Raw genomic sequence first — 12,295 nt, forward strand, 5'->3', positions numbered from 1 at the left:
TTTGTTTTTCCGGTACCACCCACAACAAAACCCAAAGAATGATTGTTTGCATGTGTGTGCGCACAAATGCATTTTGCTTGTGCCCATGCATTTAAGCGTGGGTGTGAACATGCACGTGTGGGCAAGGCCAGGGTGGCCTGAAAAAATCTCCCAGTCCGGCCCTGGTCAGCGTGGTGTACAAGTTGAAAATGCGGTGTTGGGTTCACAACATTTATCTGAAAAGAATCTCACAGAGGCAGGAGATGTCTTCAATTGGCCAGCGACCTCTGCAGAAGGGCGCAAACCAGACACACAGCAAGTGTGGCTGAGATTCGCGCTCTTCCTTCAGTTTGGTCGTGCCTTTTATTGAGGAACAACAATGGGGCAAGTGTACATGAATGCGTAGTTTCCCAGACAGGAAGGACATTTCATAATTACATCTGATGACCACAGAACAACGGAGATACTACTATGGACAGACCAGTATGGTCGTCTCATGACTTTAGCTGAACAAAGACGTAGTCTTAGTGCCCCTGGGATGCATCCCTCTGTGGCGTTGTTAGGTTTTTTCTCTGACCGAACAAATTTCAAGAGAAGAGCAACAGCAAACAAACCACAAGTGAGACAGAATATTAAGTGTTTTCTCGCGAGGAGTGCAGTACAGATAGCTTCACAACAATCTCACTACACTAAATATCTGTGTACACTCCCGCTCTTTTTATTTGGATTTGCCCTACCCACATTTGTGAGGCAAAAGCCCCTAAAAGGGGAGGGGGAACGCGTGTGGGCTTTGCCTCGTAAGGAAGAAATCACTAGGTGTTTACATACTGATAAGAACATGTGGAAAGAGGAATTTGAGTGGCCTGGATAGAGAAGAAAACCTTTGACCTCTAGTCAAAACATAGCAAGGGATGCTTTACGACATTGTGTAGAATGGGACAAGCTAGGTTATTTATTACTGGATACATACATTCCGACATAATCCTACGATTAAGATAGTTTGGAAAACCCTGACAATGATGGTCACTTGTAGGTTCATCTGAGGTGCAAGACAGCAATGAGGCATGTTGTTTAACAAAGTGGTCTTTGTTAGAAAGGAACTGTCTCGGTAGATGTCTTCTTTTTGCTGAGTTGTCAGCTGGTCCTGCCTGACCCAGCTGTAACCTCTCTCCTGACCCAGCCGTAACTTTTCTCTTCTGTGGTACATCATAAAAACAGCAAGGCCAAACAGCAAGCATATATTGCAGTAATACTGCGGTAAAGCATTGATTAGAGAACGCATGATAACATATATATACATTTTTCTAACAATTCCCTCCTGTGTATCATAAGTTCTCAGAGACCATTTCATCACCTAAAAGCGGCCACTTCAAAAAGATTTTCAGCCGTAGGATCACAATTCATAAGAACAAATTTACACTCGGGAGAAGATTGAGCCTTAATAATCAATGTCAGAGTCGGGAAACAAATCGGACAGGTTTACCACAGGAGCTTCAAAGATGGAGCCATCGCTAGAGCGACAACCCTCGTCAGTCGCAAAGTCGTCCCCTTGGAGCAACGGAAAAGTCTCAGCTGCTGGAGAGATAGCAGTTGTAATTAACCTGTTAATTAGAGACCGGAGACACGGAATACAACAACATCCACACAAGGTCAAAACAGCAGAAAAAACGGCAAGGGAGACTAGGACCGAGGAAACCAGGGCACGGTACTTTCCGAACACATTTAGCCAGTCGTTCCAAACCTCCGTGTTCACTCCACTGTGTTCCTTCATTTTCCCATTCAAGGTCCTCAGGCCCTCAAGAGCCTGGGACAGGCTTCCATCAGCGGCAGTATTATTTGGAATAAACGTGCAGCATTGCTCACCGAACATGGCGCAAACACCGCCCTCTTTTGAGAGTAGCATGTCAAGGGCCATTCGGTTCTGGAAAGCCATGAGGGAAGTAGCAGCCAGTTGGGAGTGGACCGCCTTGAAACCCGCCTCGGTCCAATTTCCAAGCCTCTGCACGTTGTAATGGATGTAGTTGATCCTGTCGACATTTTTGTTAAGAGTACACCACCAACACAGGGCGGATTCAAAACCAGCTGCTATCTGATCCACCAGCTTATACTCATCCGGTACTCCTCTGGGAACACCAATGGCATCTATGTACGTTGGATCTGTCGCGCCCTGCCATTCGGCGCTTCGCTTCGTTCTTAACCAGAATTTGGGTACCATAGACTTAACAAAAGATCCCAGATCATAAGGAGTCATGGGTATCAATTGAACAGGAAGCAAAAGGGTCACCAAAGCGCAAACTCCAGAGCTATTCAAAGGCAACCTATCATAAAGTTTGTTACTATTACACCAAAACCAAATATCACTACGAGCAATGGGCAAAAAAGGGGCAGTAACATTTATCAAGGAAGCACACATTGGTGCAGCTAGAGCACCCAGCCTCACACCGGTACCAGGCAGCTTGATGCACGTAAAATCACCCTTAGCTACAGTGGAAGAAAAAAGGGGTTTATTTATCGTCATGGGAGAAACAGGATAAATCCTATCCCATATAAAACAATCATGAGTAGGTGGTATGGATGAGTTCAACATTAAAACAACAGCACACTTTGGAACAATGTTTGCAGGTATAATTTTAAAAGGGGTCTTGGTCCCATACACACGACGCAACTGGTGTTAGCCATCTTCGCGGCTTGTTCAGTCATAAGGAGCCAGTTGTTAGTCTGACCACTTATTCCTGTGGAGGCCATGAAATAGCTATCTATATCAGTGAGGAGCACACTCGTGATCTTCACTCCAGCTGTTTTAGTATAATTATTCATACCAGGACGGTCAGCCACCGACATAGTTTTGTTAATGCAGATTACGACAGGGAAATGAGGATCAACACCGGAGGACCAAGCCCACAACTGAAACCCCCAACAGGAAGTGTTAAACAAAGTGGCATTTGGAGGCCGAATTTGGCCATCAGGGAGTGCAAAGGTCAAAAGGAGGCTTGTGCCTTGGTTCTTTAAAGTTACTCGTTTAGCAAAAAACACAGCCTCTTTACTGGATCCAGAGGGCCAATATTCTAGCGCTTGTGTGGTGACAAGGGTGCTCCAGTCAGTGCTAACTGGGTGACCAGTTAAATACCACCAATATCCGAGCCATTTGTCCCCAGTAGTGGGGTGGCCATTTTGAAAACCCTTTAAACTCTTCATAGGTAAGGTAATAGTGGAAGATGTATCAGGAGCCACAGTGAACATTAATGAGTTATTATAAGTCCAAGACAAAAGCCACGGTACGCAAGTCGGAGCGTGGATAATGTGAGGTGTGCAGACAACATGATCAAAAGGGGATCGGGTGTCACGCTTACGTCTAGCAGTCTCATCCCATGAACTATATTGGTTAGTATGAGTGCCAGCCAGGTTATTGTGTTTCTGATGAAAAGAGGCTAGAGGCTCATAGCACACAACCCATGCTACTACAGCAACACACGTGAGAACAGTCATCCAGAAGGCGCAGGCCCGCACCTTCTCAAAGCATTTATACAGTAACATCCTTATTCTCACTTTTAATCTTAACCTTTATTTTTAGATCTCCCCAGAGTCAACGCCCTGAGCTTCAGGTCGGTGGCTTGGAAGTCTTCTGCTAGCTTTCGTGTCAACCCTGGATCTTGGCACCAGGATCAGGCACTATTACCAGACTTTGCTCACCTTCCGTACTTAGGTTGGGTCTGTGGAGATCACCTTTTTACAATGAGATAAATGAATCCACGTGTTGCGTTCAGCTATTTTTAAAGCATTTGGCGTTGTGAGCAATACCAAAAAGGGACCTTCCCACTTGGGTGAATGCCAATTCTTCTTCTTGATACTCTTGATCAAGACCCAGTCTCCCGGTACCACTTTGGGGTCTTCCTGCGGAGAGATGGGTTTATCATCAGTGTTACTGGTCTGGTTCTTTTGACGTTCTAGCATTTCCCTCATGTAGTCAGCTAATGTGGCTTCTTCAGGGATGTCCCATGTGTTTTTAAACTGAGGAAGCCTATAAGGTCTTCCAAAAACGATTTCGTAGGGAGTTAGCCCCGTTGTACTTGTTATATTAATGTACATTTTGACCAAGTCTAAACACTGAGTCCATGGCCGTTTGGTTTCTTCCATACATTTCTTTAGCCTATTTTTTATAGTCCCGTTAAATCTCTCAACCAGACCTGCAGACTGCGGTCTGTACGAGCAATGATTTTTTATATTTATGTGGAACATTTTCCCAATGTTTTGTACTACCTGATTAACAAAATGTTGACCATTGTCACTATAAATGGTTTCTGGAATACCATATCTTGGAATGATATCTTTGCATAAGGCTTTTGCCACTGTGAGTGCATCAGCATGTTTGGTAGGAAAAATTTCTACCCATTTAGAAAACGCATCTATTATGACCAGACAATATTCTTTTCCTTCGCTTTTATTTAATTGGATATAATCCATATGTATTGTCTGAAACGGATATAATGGAGTCGGGAACTTCCCTCTCCGAGGTCTTAAGTTACCTTGTGGATTATGTTTAGCACAGATCAAACATGCTCTACAAAATTGCTGTGAAAAACCCGCAAATCCGTATGCTGTATAAATAGCTTCAACTTGTTTTACCATACCCCCCGTCGAGACATGGGTGACCCCATGACTCGAAATAGCAGCCCACTTAAACAAGTTCCGAGGCAAAACAGGCTTGCCCAGAGGTCACACAAAAAGGCCATCATTGTTTTTTATTGCCCCTCGCCTCTCCCAAGAGAGCCTTTCCTGAGAGGGGCTCTGAGCCTGCATGTCAAGCAGCACGTCAGAAGAGATGTGCGACATCGAACCATAATCAGTGGAAGACGAGAGGACATGGAGCAGGCCCTCTGCGGCAGCCTTGGCAGATTTATCAGCAAAAGCATTACCAAGCGAAACAGGATCAGTCCTGGTAGTGTGAGCAGCACATTTGCAGACTGCCACCCTAGTGGGCAATTGGACAGCGTCCAAAAGTTGAGGCAGCAACGTAGAATGGGTGACGGGCTTGCCCGTAGAAGTTATCATGCCACGGTTGCTCCATTGCTGAGCAAAAACGTGCACCGTAGCAAAAGCATACTGGCTGTCAGTCCAAATAGTGACAGATTTGTTAGCAAACATTTTGCAAGCCTCAGTGAGAGCAATGAGTTCAGCGGCCTGTGCCGACATATGGGATGGCAGTCTAACAGCTTTTAAAACCTCAGTAGCTGAGACAATGGCATACCCAGAGAGGGTCACGCCAAGTTCACTTTTCTTTGACGACCCATCAACGAAAACCACATGACTGTTAGGCAAAGGTGTATCTTCCAGATCGGGTCGAGCCTTTGCAACTTGTTGAGCAGCATCGACACAATCATGGAATTCGCCATCGTCAGGAAGGGGAATAAGAGTAGCAGGATTGAGTGTCGTGCACCTTTCAACGGTCAAATGCGGCTGAGAAAGCAACGTAGCCATGCATGACAGATGACGTGCAGGCGACAAAAAGGTCATATTTGTTTGCAGCAAAAGAGCCGAGACCGCATGGGGAACCTTCAGCGTCAAAGGATGAAATAGCACAACACTAGCACTGCTTTCCACAGCCATGGAGGCCGCCACCACGGCCCTCACGCACGGCGGGAGAGCACAAGCAACACTATCCAATTTAGAAGAATAAAAGGCAATAGGTCGAAACTTTGAGCCATGCGATTGTAGCAAAACAGAGGTCATATAATGACCTTTGCAATCAACAGTTTGGACAAACGCTTTATCATAGTTAGGTAGGGCCAGAGTGGAGCTGGAGACCAGAGCCTGCTTGATTAGCACAAAAGCATCCTCAGCTTCGGGAGTCCATTTTAATCGAGTGGACATTGAGATGTTCTCTTCATACATCAATTTGGACAGAGGAGCAACAATTTGTGCATAGTCAGGTATCCAGCTCCTACAATAACCTGTGAGCCCCAGAAAAGACATCATTTGTTTCTTTGTGAGCGGTTTAGGAGCTTGCAAAATAGAGGTCTTTCTACTTTCAACTATAGTCCGACCTTGGGAACTAAGATTGTGGCCTAAATATTTAATTTCAGTGGACCACAACTGGAGTTTATTTTTGCTGACTTTGTGGCCTTCTTTCGCCAAGTGATGCAGCACCGCAAGTGTGTCTGTCTGACAAGAGGCAGAATCAGGGGACGCTACCAAAATGTCATCAACATAGAGCAAAATCTGACTCCCCATTGGTGGGACAAATTTTGCCATGCTGGCTGCCATCACCTGTGAGTAAATTGTTGGGCTTTCACAGTACCCCTGGGGCAACCGGGTAAAGGTGTACCTCAAACCAGCATATGTGAAAGCAAACCAAAACTGACTTTCCTCTGCAATAGGGACAGAGAAAAAGGCATTGCTAATGTCAATTACTGAAAACATCTTCGCATCAGGTGTTAACGAATTCAACAAGGTATGCGGGTCAGGGACACAAGGTGCTCTTTGAACGACAGCATTGTTCACTGCTTGCAAATCTTGCACCAATCTCCACCCGACAGAAGGTAGTGCCTTTTTTACAGGGAAAATTGGAGTATTGCAAGGAGAATCAGGGCAAGGAATGATGACACCTGCCCTTAATAAATCTGAAATTACAGGTGCAATACCCTGCAAGGCATCGGGTTTCAATGGGTACTGCCTCACACAAGGGCGGTATTCAGTTTTAGGTCTAATAACAACAGGAAGTGCTCCTTTCACCAAACCCACGTCAGAAGGACCAGTCGACCAAAGTTCACTCGGAATCACAGCGAGGATTTGCTCGTCATCTGACGACAGCACAAAATGTCAAAAGGAGGATGCTTTCTCAGAACAGGAGTCAACGTGAACTCCACTAATAAATGACAGGACCTGGTTCATGTTTTGTTTAAAAAACTTGGTAGAAGGACTATAAAAGGAGTCAGGTCCAACTTGAGTCCAATCAGAAGCTGCCAATGCATCTCTGGCCATAAATCCCAAACTTTGCCATGTGGCCGTGAAAGGCCGAAACAATGAGATGTGGAGCGGAGTGGGAGACATGTGCAATTTCTGTATCTCAGAGGGAGCCGGCCCTATGACTACACAGGCACGGCTTTCACCATCATGCAGGAGGAAAGATGGCTTCAAGGAGGCAGGCGTAACAGCCTCAAGCATGTTTTCGTAGTTGTGATCAGGACCAGGCGTGTCTTTATGCCACATGGTTACGTGCAGGTTGGTTGGGTCCATTGCCTGTTCAGGGCACCGCAAAAGGGTGCGTGCTTGGGCTAGAAGAGGGGTTCCACACTGCACAACTTCTGCATCAGTCAAATCCAATGAATAGAAATAATAGCAATGAAACTGGCCAAAAATCTGTAATTGGTGTCGCCTTTTGACAACGATTTTGTCATTAAGGGGCACAAGGGAAAGACCAAGTGCAGTGAGAGCATCTCTTCCTAGTAAATTAACAGGGCAATTTGGCATCAGCAAAATGGGAATGCAACAACTTCCCCCTTCTGGGTCCCGTATCCAGACTGGACGAGACTGGGGTACTGGGGTTGTCGAACCATTCGCTGCTCTCACCCAGAAAGTCTTTCCTCCTTCCCGCACATCCGCAGGTATGTCGCGACACGTGGTCACACACGCGCCTGAGTCACACAAAAACGTTATGGGAGTCCCATTTACCATTAAAGTTACCACAGGTTTCTCTACATTGTTCATCAACAAGTCCTGAATGTTCAAATCTACATCAGCAGGGGGAGCTGTCGTCAGGACAGTCTTATCAATTTTTTGTTGACCATCGGTTAGTCATAAGGGAGGATTAGCCTGACCCTTATGGGGATTCGGACAGTCTTTTGCTATGTGGCCCTCTTTGCCACAAGACCAACAAATAGGAAGTCGGGAGCCATATCGCTTTGACTGACCCTGGGCGGGCTGGCCGTATGGGTCATAATCGAGAGCACCACGATTATACCCTCCTCTGCCTCTGCCACGGAAATTCTCAAAACCGCGCCTTCTCTGGCGTGGTTCGAAGGTTCTGTTCTGATAAAACATGTCAGACGAATCACCATTTGCAAAAAAGATGGTGGCCACTTTCCCTTTTTCTTTTCCCTTTTTTAAATTGACAACTTTTTCAGCGTGTATAGCATGATCAATAAATTGTGGCAATGTAGAGGTTGGGAAAGTAATCATGTGTTTAGCAACCCAGCTCTGGATTGCTGGCCGTGTATTTGCATGTAGAGCATTTTTGAGCTGTTGGTTATAGACATCAGTTCCAGGCTCCAAACCACTATTGGCTTTGAACACCTTCTCCAATCTGTGTCTATAATCTTCAAACAACTCATCCTCTTTTTGTTTGGTTCGGCCAATATCTGTATAATTTGCTCTACGTTGAAATTTCATTTTGATCCTACCAAATAGTTGGTCAATTTGAATACTCAATGGCATCCCATTATATTCTAATGGTCGGCCTTGGTCATCAAAAGGATTCCACCCGCCCTTGACACTGGCCCAATCCTTGGTCAAGGTTGCCATAAAAACCTGCTGCACCTCATCACCTCTCAAATTATAGGAAGCAATGAGTTGTATTATGTCGGTGCAGTATTGTTCAACGTCTTCAGAAGGCAATGCTATTCCCTCTGTAGCTGATTTTACATCAGCCTGTGTCCATGTTCTGTATACTAAAATTGTGGGTCCCCCGTCATCATGAGGATTTGCTACTTGAATCATTGGGTAGGCGTCAGCTACTTCCGCTCCCATATAGCTCGGGCCGCAGCTTGCCGCGGGAGCCGAGGGAGAGGAAGCTTCTGACTTCACGCGGCTCCGCGTCACCATGGCATGAGCAGAATCACTATACTTTGGAGGATCATCTGCGCTTGGTAATTTGGGGTACAAAGCCGGAAAGGATGGTTCGCTTTGGCGTCCCACAACATCTTTCTTTGTAATTTGATCATCCTTCTCATCTTCATTTATCACACCCTCAGCCACGGCCCTCAAGCGAGGCCGCGCTGATGTCGTTTCATCATCTTCCTGCCTATGCAACAACAAGCTCTCTTTGGATTTTTCTTCACTTCCCTTATTCATCAATTTTTCTTTCATTTGTCCACATTTTCTTTTCTCAGCTTCCAATTCCCATTGTACTATTAAATGATACCCGTCTTTATTGTTTTTATTCGCGCCACACTTGGCTTTAATTGATTGCTTGAGGTCGTTTAATGATTTTGAGCTCAGCCGACCATCAAAGTTGTAATCGGTTATCCATTTGTCAAGATATTTTACATTTTCTGGGTCGACCCATTCCATTAATTTCCAATCCTTGCATTTTAATTCATGTCGGGGTAGGGACTTTCGCTTACTATTTAAGTTTCCCATGGTTTATTTTTCTAAATTTTGGAGTTGGTAGTTTGAATGGCACCTACAGTGTCCTAAAACCAACTTTATTCACAGGACAGTGGTTAAATATTCGATGTGTGGTAAGTCTCCTTTCACCTCCCCGAAGGGAGCGGAGAGTTCTTGCCTCTGCCCCCACACAAAGCCACTGTTTACAATCCTGTGTGTTTATATAGAGGAGCGCTCAAATGAGATCACTCTCAGTCAAACTGTACACAAGCATACCACGCGCGATTTTTAATAACAGAGGAGTCCGCACTCCCGCTGCGGAATTTAACTAACGTAAAAGTTAGGGGGCTCCACACCGCCCCTGCGGAATTTAACTGTTTCTAATTGCACTTGATAGGGTCTAGAATTCTCAAGGTCTTTAAGTGACTTCTTGTCACTGCTCGTTTTAAGTGACCTCTTGTCACAGCTCATTCATTTAGGTGACCTCTTGTCACTGCTCATTCATTCCTTTTTAGTAGAATTAATATTCCTACTCACGGTCTGCTGATTCTCCTCCTCGGAAGATCTCGTCAACCCTCCCGGTGTCCAGCCGGACTGATCGAGACAGTCCCGTCAAAGGGCTTTTGTTTACCTCGGCCGAGGATTTTCGCCTGCGTCGAAGAGTCCGCTGGAACCGCCAGGTGTGTCGAGATCCCGGAACGAGCCCCCAATTTCTGTTAGGTTTTTTCTCTGACCGAACAAATTTCAAGAGAAGAGCAACAGCAAACAAACCACAAGTGAGACAGAATATTAAGTGTTTTCTCGCGAGGAGTGCAGTACAGATAGCTTCACAACAATCTCACTACACTAAATATCTGTGTACACTCCCGCTCTTTTTATTTGGATTTGCCCTACCCACATTTGTGAGGCAAAAGCCCCTAAAAGGGGAGGGGGAACGCGTGTGGGCTTTGCCTCGTAAGGAAGAAATCACTAGGTGTTTACATACTGATAAGAACATGTGGAAAGAGGAATTTGAGTGGCCTGGATAGAGAAGAAAACCTTTGACCTCTAGTCAAAACATAGCAAGGGATGCTTTACGACATTGTGTAGAATGGGACAAGCTAGGTTATTTATTACTGGATACATACATTCCGACATAATCCTACGATTAAGATAGTTTGGAAAACCCTGACAATGATGGTCACTTGTAGGTTCATCTGAGGTGCAAGACAGCAATGAGGCATGTTGTTTAACAAAGTGGTCTTTGTTAGAAAGGAACTGTCTCGGTAGATGTCTTCTTTTTGCTGAGTTGTCAGCTGGTCCTGCCTGACCCAGCTGTAACCTCTCTCCTGACCCAGCCGTAACTTTTCTCTTCTGTGGTACATCATAAAAACAGCAAGGCCAAACAGCAAGCATATATTGCAGTAATACTGCGGTAAAGCATTGATTAGAGAACGCATGATAACATATATATACATTTTTCTAACAGGCGTACTCATGACTTCTACTTAAATAAGACGTTTGTCTGCTTCAGCCATCCCATGACAACCTCATGATCTGTTCATGTATAGCTAACTATGGGGCTTATTGTGTAGCGCGACTCATGACTCCATACATGAGTTCCTTAGCCAGCCATATGCTCCCAAGTCATTATCACGAGGCCAAACTGTCACATACTGCAGAAGATCTTGCACACATAAGTAGATACATAGAATCCAATGATAAAAAGTATATTTTTCCCAACATGCGGGTCTTCCCGTTCCCGGCATAATACTCTCGCAAGATCTTCCAAGCTTTTCTTCCATTGTCCGGTGCATCTCTCATAATTAATGAAAGGTTTTTGTCATCCAAAAACTGTATTAACTCAGCATATGCATCGGCGTTCTTCTTGCCGTCAGCTGCTCTCTCTTCTTCGCTGTTTGGTTCTTCCAGAATAGTTTTCTTCAATCCGAAAAAGTGCCAATGTCCAAGCATTTTGGTCTCCCACAGCTCGTACTTCGTTTCATCTCCGTCGAACATGAGTCGAGGCAGCCTGATTGCTCCTTGAGCCTCCTGATGCTCTCTGTTAGTCGTTAGCGCGCAGTCCGTCGCGACTTTCTCTCGGCTTAAAACACTATTCTTCGAGTTGCTCCTGGGCCCATAACCTGTTGAGCTTCGCGCTGTTGTACTGCGTGTTATTCGAAGAAAGAGTGCGTTGGAGACAAAAAGGAAGCTTTCTCTTTTAGGCTCTTCTTAGCCACTTTTATTCAGAACTATTTACACACTTGCAAGGTTTCTTTTTAAATAACATTAGGCACACTTGCGCCCCCTCAATGTCAAACATATCACCGCGACTGACGCGGCCCAGCTTGAGCACATCCACACAAAACCTTTATAATTTTGTTTTTATATACTCTATTGTACTTTTAAAAACATTATTTTTTTAAACATTTTTTAAAACATTTCAAAGTGTCACAGCTCCTTTCTGCTCTTGCGTGCTGGCCGACTGACGTGCCCCTGTGGCCCAGTGCGAGCGCATCCGCACAAAACTTTAATGATTTTATTTTAAAACATTTAATTGTTATTATTTTTAAACATTTAAACATTTTAAAGTTTAAATGTGTCACAGCTCTGCTTTGCTCTTGCGGTGCTGACTGGCTGACGCACCCCAGTAGCCCAGCGCGAGAGCATCCACACATTGCTCATTCCCGGCCGCTGTCCCAAACCCTGGGCGGCAGCTGCCGTTGTCCCGACTGTGTCTGCACGGCGGTGCATTTTTCCGTTGTGCGCGGGCGGCTGTGTCACGTCTGCTAATCGTCAGTCCCAGTTCTACTCCGCGTGGCGATTGAGCAGCGGAGACGTGATAGTATGTGTGTAATGAAGTGCAAGTCTGAGGTGCTGCCGATATTGACGTAGACCAGGGGTGTCCAAACGTTTTGCAAGGAGGGCCAGATTTGATAAAGTGAAGGGATCCGGGGGCCAATAGTTTTTTCGGACATTTTTAACTACAAATATTTTACGCAAATACACACTGTTA

This window comes from Syngnathus acus, chromosome 12 (genome assembly GCF_901709675.1).
Source record: "Syngnathus acus chromosome 12, fSynAcu1.2, whole genome shotgun sequence".
Lineage (NCBI taxonomy): Eukaryota > Metazoa > Chordata > Actinopteri > Syngnathiformes > Syngnathidae > Syngnathus > Syngnathus acus.